We start from the raw sequence: 13,476 nt of genomic DNA on the forward strand, positions 1-13,476 counted from the left end.
TTGCTTCCCCCTGACCATGATTTGTATCCAGGATTACCTGTTGTGTTCGTGCTGGCGTCACATCCTTCATGTCTAGACCTAACTCCACATACTCCTCCTCCGCCCCCAGCAATTATCAAAGGTGTGTTGGCTCCTCTCACCACAAACGTTCCTCCACCACCTCCAGAGGAGTAATGGTGCGTGTTTATTCCTCCTTCTTGACCAACAAGTATCTGAATGACCTCACCCTTGTTTAAGCGGAACGTTCCAATCATTCTTGCTCCTCTTCCTCGGTAATGAGTACTGTTAGTGTGTATATCGTACCCTCCTGCAGCTGCTATTGCTTTTATTCTGTAGTCACCAGTGTACGGCACAGTCCACTGTTGAACACCGCTGGACAGCGTAACTTGTCCGTCATGATCCTGTCCTGTGTAGTGACCGCCCAGCGTTGTTGGTCCAATTCTTCCACTGTCGTTGAGGTTTGTAAAAACGGCCTTGAAAGCTGAAAGGGAAGAGTTAAGTTATCTAAATTGTTATAACCATAATTTTGATAGCTTTTTCCTTTGATTGGAGATAAATCTGCATCTGCAAAAAGGACATGGAAAAGTTAAAAGCTTGTAGATTGATTCTTAAAACTACTCACCATTAATGCAATTATTAAGTTATTTAATATATATATATACATATATATATACATATATATATATATATATATATATATATATATATATATATATATTCTATTCAATCATTGATTCAATTCATTGTCTCTCAATGGACGTTTACCCGCTCGTCACGACATATTTTCCCCCGAAAGAATATCAAGCATCACATCTGATTGTGGTTGACATGTTGTGTCGGTCTTCTTTATTAAAACAGATCGCTTATGAAACAGGCCTTCAACTAAAGCTGTCCGTTTCCTTCGTCATTTCCAAAGGCTACGGAAGTTTTTATACTTCTTTAAACTTTTCCTTCCTAAGTTTGAATTACAGATAAACCCATCCTCTTAAAAAGCCACTCTTGGATTTCTAACTTATTGCCTCTGGAAATCGGGAAAGCGAGATTTATCAAAGCTGCTGGGCTAGTCTCAGCCCTTTCTCCCATTCCCCTAGGCTTTTCCAAGCGCTATTGCATTTACATTTTCCGCTTCAGTGCTCACGAATAACTGATGATGTCCAACCATTTTGAATAAAAATATTCGAGAGTTGAGCAAATCGTAAAATATGATTTAGCGTCCGGGGCTATTGAACCGGGGGATTTAATTCGTGGTTTTCACGTGACGTCATCAACTTTAGAAACAAGGAATTATCGATCCTTATGAGATTTCAGTTTAGTAAGTTAATAGAACAGTTGAGTTCTTATCTTTTGAAAAATTTTCAGTTTGATTGGGTTTTTCTTGTTATGATAAGGCAAGGTTAAATTTCTAAGCTATTGCTTGACACGATATTAACATACTGGCACGTAGGTTAAAGAAAAGAAGACATAAAGAGAAATGGATAGATAGATAGATAGATAGATAGATAGCTAGATAGACAGATATGTTTAATCAACGCTTTTGCAGGCAGAGCTGAATAACAGTGTAGTATATACACAATATAACAATGATATAAATACCACTGATAATATTTGAGCAATTTCTCATGTAGGAATAATTTAAATATGTGTTATTGACCAAGCGCGAAGTCAAAATGGCTGGAGATTGGCCGAGTTCTTTCTTTGCATTTTTATGGACCGAGACGAAGTAGAAGTGCATAAAATTGAGAGAAAAGAACGAAGCTAATATCCAGCCCTCTTGAACGGACAAGCTTGGTTAATAAAGGATTTATCATATTGCGAAAGATTTCGCTTTATTAAGAGTTAAGAATGACTTTTTTCCCTCTAGATCTGGGAAAGGAAGCCAACTGTGTTTGTTGCACAACAAACTCACGAGAATCGTTTCTATTTTCTTTGTTTTTACTATCTTCTGTCGCTTTTTGCCTTTCCGTCACCGAAATTTTCCGAGATTTACGAACGTAGTTCTTATTTTATTTTTTTTACGCGCGGGATCAATGCGGGCAATCCTGAGCGGACAAGATGGGCCCATCTTGCCTGCTCGGGTAGCCAATCAGAACACAGAATTTGCTCCATCTTGCCCACGGGCGCTGCCTGCGATGTAAAGAATAACCCTTAATGAATCATATCTCAAGAGCATGCACGACAATTTCCTTACATTCAAAACGTTATCATAAATAAACCTTCAAGGGTTACCCCATATGGGGAAAAAATCATTGGTACAGAAAGCGACGAATCTATCTGTCCTAACTCTGGGTCTGTCTAAAAGGAGGCAATCCCCTGAGCGAAGATTGTAACCACGAGGAACTACTTCCGCCCTGTAGAGAGACCCTTAAGGTTCAGTATTAGGAAGGTCCTTGAAAAACCTGATGCAGGCAAGATACCTGCGTTGACTTAGGGTAGGGAGAGCAGATAAAACAAAGGATTCCTCAAAACCATTATCTGGGAAGATATTCTTTAATGCCCTCCTCTGAATGGCTTTGATAAAATCTACATAGGTGATGCATGTGCACTAAGAGATCTGATTAATGAACTATGTATCTACACTAGGTCAGTATGTTAGGGCTCTGACTTCTTAGATAATCTCAAGGCATGCAGCGTTTTGTTAGCTCTTCAAACAATATACCCAACATGCAGATTCCACTTATGGTCCTGAGATATATATGCCCCTTGGAGCTTAGAACTTGAGACTCTTTCTATGCCATTACCTAGTATCTTAATGGTATCTGGAGCCATAGGTTGGTATTCAAGAAAATTGACAATCATCTCTTTGAACCTCTTGGGATTTAAGCGCATACCTCAGCTAGTAGCATAACCACAATGACCTGAACAACAAACGAAAGATGCCTTCGGCTACATCTGGATATTCACTCAAACACTGTTGTGTCATCCACATGCTTAGTGCGCAGATGCCAATTGTCAGCCAGCTTGTTAATCAAGTTAGCAAAAAGGATAGGGGCTAGCTTTGTCCCCTGGGGGATACCCGGTTATGAGGGTAGACTGGGGCAGATAAGACCCCGCCGAGTAACAATCTGAGATCTGCTGGTAAGGAAAGGATAGATCCATTTGACTAATTAAGACAATGCTCACACCCAGATGTTTAAGCTCAAGCCGGTTGTAACTTACTATGATCAACTAGATCAAAGTCTTTACTAAATTCTGCAAAATAAATATTCCAATATAATTCCCAGGACAATGAAGAAACATCAGTATTAAATGCACGAGACAGAATAATGTATGGATTGTTGATTTTCCACCAATACAAAAATGTTTACAGTCAAGCCTATTCCTTACCTGCTTAAGAGCAGCCATCCGTAAATATCGCCCGGAGGTGTGCAATATGAAAAAATAAATAATCTCCAAACTTTGCCAGAATATAGGTTTGGATGAACTATTTGTAGAAAAAAATACTTTGAGTTCAATTGCATTTTTATTTATCGCGAACGGTGGCAAAATCGGTTTTGCGGCTCTCACGTCAGCTTCACGAGGTTTAGACAACCATTAACTGAACGTCGCTGGGAAACAAACAAAACAGTAAATGTGACCGAATATTTTTCTAATGAAAAGAGCACGTATTTACAAACAGTCTGAAGTGTTCTTTGTTCGATTCCTTTACAAACAATTTTTGGTGGAGTTTTAGGTTTTTCCAATATTTCACTCATTTGGGCGGACAAGAAAATGGCAAAATTGAGAGGGTAAAATCGCACCTTGGTACATGGCATGGGGTTATATCAAGTTAATCCAGCAAAAGAACAAGGTTTCTTCTTTAAATAACTCAAATAAATTTTTTTGGGCTACTCAAACTACGAAATTTTAGGACCCCAAACAAATGTGACTCAGAGGTTAAAACGCACCATTCCTTGTCACGCAATTGAAGGTGAAAAATCAACAATGCGTACGTGGAAAAGATAACAGACCGCTTTGGGAGCGAAATATCGTTACCAAACTGAATAAAAAGTTACCTTTGTTCAACATTTGTCGCTTCTGTAGCTCAGCTTAACTGAGATTTAAAACTTTAGCGGTTATTTTCGAAACAAAACAACCCAAAATGTAATAGGGTCTAGATCGGAGCGGCCGAGGACGGATACAAACCGTAAAATAAATGTTTGCCATATTTGTACTTTGATTTGAGTATTGTTTATAAATTTGTACCTACCATGCATCAGCGCCAAATGTTGTTTGTGTATTCGCTGCCGTGAACTGTTGTCTGCTGTCTCCAAATGTCCAGTAAGGATTGCGTGACAGGAAGATCTTTACCACAAACAGTGGCACTTTTCCTTTATATTCAGTATTATTTTTTTGGGAACGTTGAATTATGCTTGAACGTTTTTTTAACGTATGGAAATGCTTGTAATAACTAAAATCATGTCTTTATCCGCTGTCGTCACCACCGTCAACAACTAAGTTTTCTCATACTTTTATTAATGAATAAGGGAAATATAAAAACTCGGGAAAAGAAAACTGAAGCAAAATGACATGTACAAGGCCTTTAATAACCATCGTTAGGTAGCTTCTCGAGTTATCTTATTGTTTATACACTACATAACGTCAACATAATTAATAAGAAATCGTGAAAAATATTGAGATGTTAACTGCCCTGGTGAGAACAAAGTGTGCCTCCGTTTTGAAAGTTGAATCAAAGCAGCCGTATAACTTCAGGTGACTCGACGTTTCTTCTGCATGTTCTATCGCCTCGCATAAAGCATTTGTCGGGTTACACCACTGCATCCACAAGGCCCTCCAACTAGTTCAGAGTCGCCACAGATTGCCATTACATATACACAACTGTGTAAAAGCGAACCGTGGTACAGATAATCGACGCAGAAGTACTCTGATTGTGTGTCACACGGGAAGAAGTTCATTTTATCTATGTATATAGCAAGCGCCAAAGTGATCGTATCAGTTATTGCGAGCTAAGCGCTTGATGGTTCAACAGGATTCCAAGACGCTTGTAAACAGGAATGAAAAAGAAGAGGGGGTAAACTCAGTGGAAAAAAAAAATCCCCCACAAGCATTTAAGTATAATTTTAAGGTTCCCAAACAAATAGCATTGAATATGAAGAAAGAGTGCTAGTGTTGAAGATAAAGACGCGTGCCCTTGCCGCTTGTCACGCAATCCTTACAGAACATTTAGATCAGCGGAGGGTAGTCAACGGCTGCGGCTTTTGAAGCGAATACACAACTCAGGTTCCTGCACTAGTCAAGAAGTTAAAAATTACAGACCCCTGATTAGATAAGCTTTGAAAGCTTATTTGATGAAACCTGTAAAATGTCAACAGATTAGTGGAATGAAAAAGAGGAGGGGGGCCAGTAGAGGGAAAAACTCCCCCCTAAATTATTCGTGCATATTCAACACACCAAACGAGAAAAAAAAAAATAGTTTAGAGGAAGAGTGCTAGTGTTTTCTGGTAGAGCGCTGCACTAGTATCGCAGAGGTCAGTGGTTCGAATCCCGTACAGGCCTGAAATTTTTTTCAGGTCTGATTTTCACTATTGCTTAAATAGTGCTTTACTGCGAAGGATCGTGCACATATACGTTTCATAACCGCAGTTCATATATATGTATTTCATATGTTTGTTGTTTGATTTATCATCTACGGGTTTATGTCGAATTAATTTGATGGCCTGCTCCCAGTTGGCTTGTTAGCTCAATTAGTAGTGCGCTGCACTAGTATCGCAGAGGTCAGTGGTTCGAATCCCGTGCAGGCCTGAAATTTTTTTCAGGTCCGATTTTCACTATTGCTTAAATAGTGCTTTACTGCGAAGGATCGTGCACATATACATTTTGACTTGTTTTGTTTACATTTACGTACATACATACTTTATTACCACTTCCCCAAAGAGGATTTTCAGAGGCAACACAATTAAGGTAAAAATTAATCATACAATTAAGCTAAACATTATATATTAGACTTAAAATAGAGCAATGACTTAAATAGCGGAAGTGCTAAGGTTACCTAAGAGGCAAGACCTAGGGCGGCGTTTAAACACATTAACGATTCACAAAGTTGAAGATCGTTAGATAACGAATTCCATAAAGTAACTGCTCTATACAAAATGGTCCTTTGGCCACTTGCTGTTCTAAAGCGAGGTATGTTAAGCATTTGATAACTTAGCGTTCTACGATTTGTGACGTCACACTAATGAATTGTGTAGATAAATATCCAGGAGCACATCCAGTTAAACACTTAAATGACATTACGGCATCACGGTAGTAAAGATGCTCCTTCACTGGCAGCCAGCGTAGTTCCTTTAAAGTTGGGGACACGTGATCGTATTTCCTTCTTCCACTTACTATGCGGCAGGCAAAATTCTGGACTGTCTGTAACAATTTTAAATTTGTTTGAGAAGTATTACTCCAAACGCATGAGCAATAAAATAGTTTACCGAAAACAAGTGTGGCTACCATTTTAATTCCGTTTCGTTATTTTCATTTCTGGTTGTTTCGTTATGTAATATCACGTGACTTATTCCCGGTGCTTTTAGATTTTGAAGTCGCGTCTTACGTATGTTGTAGTCCTGGTATGGATCGCTGTATTCCCAATCACGGTAAAACAGTTCTTTAACGGCACGTTCTTTAAAGGCAGGTTTTTTTAATAAAATGGGCCGCATAGGTAACAAGAAGTGAGTTTATAATAATAATTAAGGACTGTTTGTCAAAAGATTGTCTAACTCTATTGATCTGAGCTAAACGTGACATGCACGAAGAAACTGTTTCTAGAATATGATTTCGGAAAGTTAAGTTTGGATCCATAATTACACCGAGGTCTTTAGCGGTTGTTGCAGGTACAAGATCTTTCCCGAAAAGGGACAGATTAAACTCACCATTCAATTTTGCATTGTTTTGTTTGCTTCCAAAGAGCATTAGTTTCGTCTTGTCCGGGGTTCAAAACTAGCTGGTTATTAAAGCACCAGTTCCGTATCTTAAGCCGATTCTGATTTATTTTATATCTGGCCCCTCCTCCTCGTAGAATGCAAAGGATAACAGAAGTTTGGTGTCATCAACATAGCATTGTGGGGAGCAGAACTGTGGGATTGACGGCAAGTCATTAACGTAAATGCTGAACCGAGTAGGTTTTGCTGGGCCGAGTATGCTTCCTTGAGGTACGCCATTTCTTACTTGCATGCGATCTGACAGAATAGAATTCATGCGTACAATTTGGTGACGTGATGACTTATAACTCCGGAACCACTGTTAAGCAGCTCTTGTCTCATTATCCATATCGAATAAACTTGGTTTAGATAAAACGTGTCCATGATGATTTGATAAAAACCCTCGGAAACCGCTATTGAAAATTAAAATCTCCCCATCGCTTCATTGTGCATAAATTTTGATTGAATTATGAAAATACACTAATAAAGAGTTACTAAATAAAACTAATTTCAGTATGTTCATGGTTAGACATCCATATCATCTATCTCTTAGCCACCTGTCGAGTGAGAAGTTTTGATGTTCTCGCTCATTCGCAGTCAGCATTCCTTTTGCATTATTGCAAACATGATTACTCTGCCTGCATTTCAACAACTTTCTCGCTGTTTTTATTAGCTTTGAAAAAACTTACTCATTACGCTTCCAAAAATTGCGTAATTCTGTATGTACATAACACAGGAAGGCTGCTATGACGAAGATAATATGCCTCGAATGCCGAGTTCTAAAAATTACAAGACACTCGTTTTGGTATATGTTTAACACCTGTCGGCAATATGTTTTCGAGGTGTATAAATTTTTACTACGAAAATTTTCTGTAATTAAAAACAAATTATGTCAACTAAATATGAAACCAGCGAATAACTAACTACCCAAAGAGAGATTCTTATTCTACAGGAGAATGTAAAAAAAAGGAAGGCAATTCTTCGACTTAAAAAAAAATCTCCTCTCCAACTGGCTAGTTGATATATATCAATTCTTATTTCCTTGAGTGCCGGGCTAACTTTAGGCTCTTCCTTCAGTTTGTGCAAGCATTAAAATAAAGGATTTGTGAAAATATATTCATTAATTTTAAATGACCTTGATAAAATTTTAGTGGACCTTTATGAGTGTCTGAAAATAATTCAGTAATTGCGGATGTTGTTCGGTTATAACTAAAAAACTTTGTAAGCACATTTCACAAATTGTGAAAAATAATCTAGAATAGTTTTGAATGAACAAAAGACAACAGCACATTAAAATGGACGATGAGTTTCACTACCCATTTTGTTAGTTAGGCCTCTTTATACGAGAATTTTAGTCCTCGAAAAAATGCGTTTCCTTTTTTTTTCCTTTGATATATCGCTTAGCTGAACAATTAAGAGCAGAATAATAAAGGTTTCTTTTCAAAAAATGCCAACTTAAAAAAATACCATCTGGGCAGGACTGAAATTGTCCGAGAGAAAGAACCACAGAGATAGGGAACAAGAGGAGAAAAACTCCCATGTCCGCGAAAAACAAGCTGAAAAGAAATCCTTTGGATGTTTTGGAGCTGGTGAGCAAACCGAAGAGCTTAACAGCAGTTTGTTGACTGAGCTGTACCACCAATTAAGGTTACACTTCCTAGAAACGCGTTAGCCAATCACATGTGGTCGTGATATATGAAGGATGTTTCGTCACCCGTCACAGAGACGCTGTGAGATTAATTAATGTGCGCTGAAACAGTAAACTTGGTTACTATTCTCCTCAGGCAGTTATTTCCAACTTTCATTCTCTATCCGGACCAGCACTAAAGATCTTAAAACAAGTGCAGTGAGAAGAATATGCTACCTTTCTATAACGTCAAAAATGGTTAGATACTCTAGTCTTCTCAGATAGGGACTAATAAATGGAGGTCCCGTCTCCTGCAGTGTTAGGGGTAGGAGACATAATTTCCCATGCACGAGATTACTGTGTGATGGCTGTCCTCCCCTGGGGTGGTTGCTGGGTGGGAATTGGCTCTGAAAATCCCCCATGGGGAGTGGCAATTAACACATGTATGTGTGTATGTATCCTTAGGGAATCGTCGTGTACCTGTTTTAGTAATTATAAGCAGCATCAAACGAGAAAAGAAATTTTCAGTTAAACTGTGAAAATTAAAGCGCATAAAAAAGCCTAGATATTCAAATTGATGTCTCTGTGGCATTCTGACCAAATTTCCTGAGAAATTTTAGAACAAAATTTTAGAGATCATAGCCTCAATGAGGCATATTCTTTTGTTAAGTGTCGCTCTCGCTGAGAGTTTTTTTCAGCCCGATTGCACCTGCAGTTTAAGTATTCTTTCTCCAAATTAGTGAGCTTTTGATATGCAAATTAAAGTCGAAGAGAAGGTTCTCCTCTGATTCCAAGTGAAGTTTCCATATTTTGTTTGTGAAATGACTAAGTACGTCTTTTAACTTGTAGCAAGAGAGAATTTCGTGAGCGCGCTCAACACTTTCGATCGCTGTCCACACGGGCGGTCTGGCCAGAAATCAGTTGTAGCTTGTGGCGACACCAAAAAAGGAGGATTGGAGAACAACCAAACTATGAATGTTCAATATTGCCCTAAACAATTTTCACGAGGAAAGAAAAAAAGGAAAAACTTTCTCTCGACGAGAAGTCGTACATTTCCCCACCGATATATGGAGAATGCACTGTCAAATGCCTCAACCCAACGATTGCTTATAACAGTTTTTAAACCAGAATTTTCCGCATCTTTTCTTAAAAAAAACTGGTTTAGACGACAATATCTACCACAATAAAATCAACTTGTCCAGAATAAAACTTTTGTATATGAAATGAATAGTTTTAAAAAGGCCTTTGAAACCTCTATAGATATTCCTTTCGCTTTATTGTGCATCAACAATTATTGAATTATAAAACTCTACGTGGAAGGTTGTTTTATGCAACTACGTACGCGTGATGATGGTAAACATCGCATTTGAACTCATGGTCTACCTATCAGATGAGCATATTCTATGCCTCCACTTATCTGCGTTTAAAACCTGCCTAATCTTTTTTTTTTCTCATTCAGTTGGCCCACACCGTCGTAATGTCGCTAAATTTTGCTAGTGCTTGTCACCCTTATCCGTCAGGTTGCCCAGCAACAGTAAATATGGGAGCCTTAAGTCTCTATGAAGACAATTTTCGAAAGAATAGGCTACTTTTTGAGATCCTATAATTTAGTGTACTTTTTGCCAAATGATGCATCTTCAACTTGCAAGTTTGTACCGTTAAACATTGCTCAAGTTTTTCCATGCAAATCTTCTTCGTCTTAAGTCTTATTTCTCCCTAGTTTGCAACCGACAAACTTTTCATCAGCAAATCGTTGATGAATCTGAATCTTACGGAAGACATAAAACGAAACTTATAATGTCACCGCCGCAAACACTATTTTATTTTTATTAAAACAAACAAGTGCTATTCACGAAAATTGAAAATTCGAGGAGCCTACAGGCCTGATCGAGAGTTGTTGTTCAGAAAACCTCATAACTGAAGTTCATCTTTAATTGTTTTTCAGAAAAAAAATAATTTCGTCATTAAGTCCCAACTGCTTCATATTGATAATTAAAATAAAAATTTTCCATGAGTATTTTCAAAGTTGCGTTACATAACAAATTTTCCCATTCTTATTATTCATATCAGTTAATCTTGTTTAAGTTGAAGCGTCTACACATCGAATAAACCATGCATAGGGAGTCCTTTGATTAAGTTCGAGATCTTCTCATGGCTCCACTGGATATGGGCAGTGATCGAGTTATGAGAAAATTCCTGTGACTGTTTCCATAATGCTTGTATAGCATCTGCATCGTTTATTGGCGCTCAATATTACCGTTATTCCAGGTATAACGCAAGAGAGACCCAAGTGTATGCGCATGCGTTTCACAGCAGATCAATGATAGTTTGCATGATTCTGGAAAGAATGAAAAAGAAAAATCACAAGGATCTAGAATTACCGGAGAAAAATCTTTTCGAAGGGATGGCAGAGAGAATTAACTAATCCAGTACACAGAAATTATTCTGACAGCCTTTAGCTCGCTTGCATGCGATAGTTTTTGTTTTCAAGTGCTAGATTCAGCGCGATGAATATTCGGTCGCCATATTGGACGGGTAGAGATTTGGTACGAGTGACAAAGCGCGGGGAAGGGAGAAGGGGAGATAACCAGAAAAACCGCCTGCCCGAAACCCATGATTTCTCACAAACCGTCCCATGTCCACTGCGTGACATCCCCGACAAGTCACGCATTCTTGAAGGAACAATCAAATGGGATGGAATGGAACCTTTTCTCAAAAACTGACTGGCGTGTCATGTAGCAAAACAAAACGTTGAGCGATCGCGGATGGAACGGTGGAGTGATACACCAAATAAAGCGGTAACAAAAGTTGAAATCAACAGAAATTTGGAAAACGAGGAATGTAGAATTTGCAAAGCCAGACTACTCTTCCTATACGGGAGACGGCAACTTACATTTGAACGGAAAATTTATTTTGATCCCATAAAGAAAGGAATACAAGGGCCCTGAGATTCACGATATAGCGAACAAACCTTTGTACGGTTATGCAGTAAATAACTTGGGAATTTGAATTCATTCAGATTATAACTACATTCTAAATGTAACCAAATAACTAAATCATACAGAACTGACTAACTAACAAACTAACTTATTTTAAACTAACTAGATATTTCAACACGGCAAAAAAACTAGCGTTCACCCTACGGAAAACAAAAGTTGAATTCACGGAATACGTGGCAATTTATTAAAGTTTACCCGCGTTTTGCCTACGGAAAATCCGACGTTTTCTGTGCGTTTTCGCATCAGTGAATCCCAGTATTCGTTCCACTATTCGGTAGTTTTCCTTAGCGGTAAATGCATGCAGGTAAACAGTTTATTTTCCGGCATTAACCGCTCGGTTAACGCAGTACCGCAAGCAGCGTGTTTTCCTTTTGTTCATTGACATTTTCCGAGTGAACAACAACGTATTCACCAGAGTTAACAGCTGAAAACACACATTTTCCGAGAAGGTTGATATGTGTAAATACGGGAAAACGTAATGTTTTCCAAAGTTTGCAGTTCGTATAATGCATAGAAAATGCTATGTTTTCTTTTGTTCGCCACCGTTTTTTGCCCGGTGAATGAAATGTTCACAAGAAGTATCCAACGTTTTTCCATGATAGCGAAATCGACGAAATTCATGGAAACGCATTTTCCGGCGTTTTACCTTTCATTGTTGTTCAGTTAATCTATGGAAAATAACAATATGTATTCTGCCATTTACAGCCGTTTTGCGCATTCGAACGCTATGTTCACTGGAATTAACCAACCAAAAGCATACATTAATTTTCCGGTATTTTCTGCAAAGGTGAATTCGTGCAAGGGATACATTTTCCCGCGTTTACCGCAGCTCGGTTAATCGCTGTTCGTAAAATTTCACTTCTTAGACTCAACTCTACTGCAGGTTCTCAAAGCATTTTGTCCTATTTCCCTCTCCCAGACAGGATAAGCACTCTTTAATAATTCTCGTCAAGTTTATTAATGCACAATGATATTAGCGGTACAATTTATTCAGAGTCCAAAATAGAGCCTGATAACAATCGTGTTTCTTAGCCTTATTTAACTTTACAAATTTTTCTGTCTAAAGCCAAAAAGAGGCAAAACTTAACCTTTACGGTACAACTGATATGATAAAATTTGAAGGATGTACTGTCTGAAAAGTCATGTGTGAATCAATATATACAAACTATGACCAGAAAAGTGATTTCTAGATTCATGTTTAAATTTCTAAACTTCTATTATAAGCATTTTGCAGGAATGAGTGTCAAGGTTTGAGGAAAAAATAATATGTGAACTTCATGTGCCGAGGGAATCAAGGCAACATGCTGAGAATGTCACCTTACATTTAATCTTACATCTGCATTAAATCTATTTGAAACACTTCTGATGTTTAAAATTGAGACACTACTCCATCTGATGGAGAGCTAGAGAACAATAAAAGAGAGAATGAAAATTTTGGCTTCCTCTAAAATAGCAGATACATCCAGGATTTTGTGCTCTTTAAAATGAGCACGGCAAATTGTCCTCACAGATAAAAGCTCACTGGAATGCACAATTTAGTCAAATATGAAGTAGTGTGATAATGTTCAAAAAGCCATTCATATATATGTGAATTATTTGCTAAAAAACACCTGCATTCAATCCTGGACATAAGTGCCAAATAGTGATCAGGGAAGGGAAAATATTCTAGAGACTGAATTTACTTTCCTTTGACAGTAACTTAAATGTAGGCTGCTCAATAACTTTAATTGCTCAAAGTATTACATTTTAGACATGTATAAGTTTACAGTCTTCAAACTCTCTTGTAATCGACCATGATTGTACAAAAGTCTCACTTTAAATTTGCCAACTGAGGGGGTTTCCTGTGACAAAATTGAAATCAGCAAATCGTCAAATTAAAAGCTTAAGTCAGACAGAATAAAAGAATGGAGATGGCAGACCTACATTATCTGTATCATTGGGCAAAAAT

General features: G+C 38.0%; 2 pseudogenes; both read right to left on the reverse strand.

The window, feature by feature from the left end:
• The window catches only part of LOC148737333 (uncharacterized), a 381,470-nt pseudogene that overhangs the window by 228,381 nt on the left and 139,613 nt on the right, over positions 1 to 13,476 (reverse strand).
• Positions 13,339 to 13,476, reverse strand: part of LOC148737348 (uncharacterized) — a 1,455-nt pseudogene continuing 1,317 nt past the window's right edge.

Source organism: Stylophora pistillata, chromosome 2 (genome assembly GCF_964205215.1).
Source record: "Stylophora pistillata chromosome 2, jaStyPist1.2, whole genome shotgun sequence".
NCBI lineage: Eukaryota > Metazoa > Cnidaria > Anthozoa > Scleractinia > Pocilloporidae > Stylophora > Stylophora pistillata.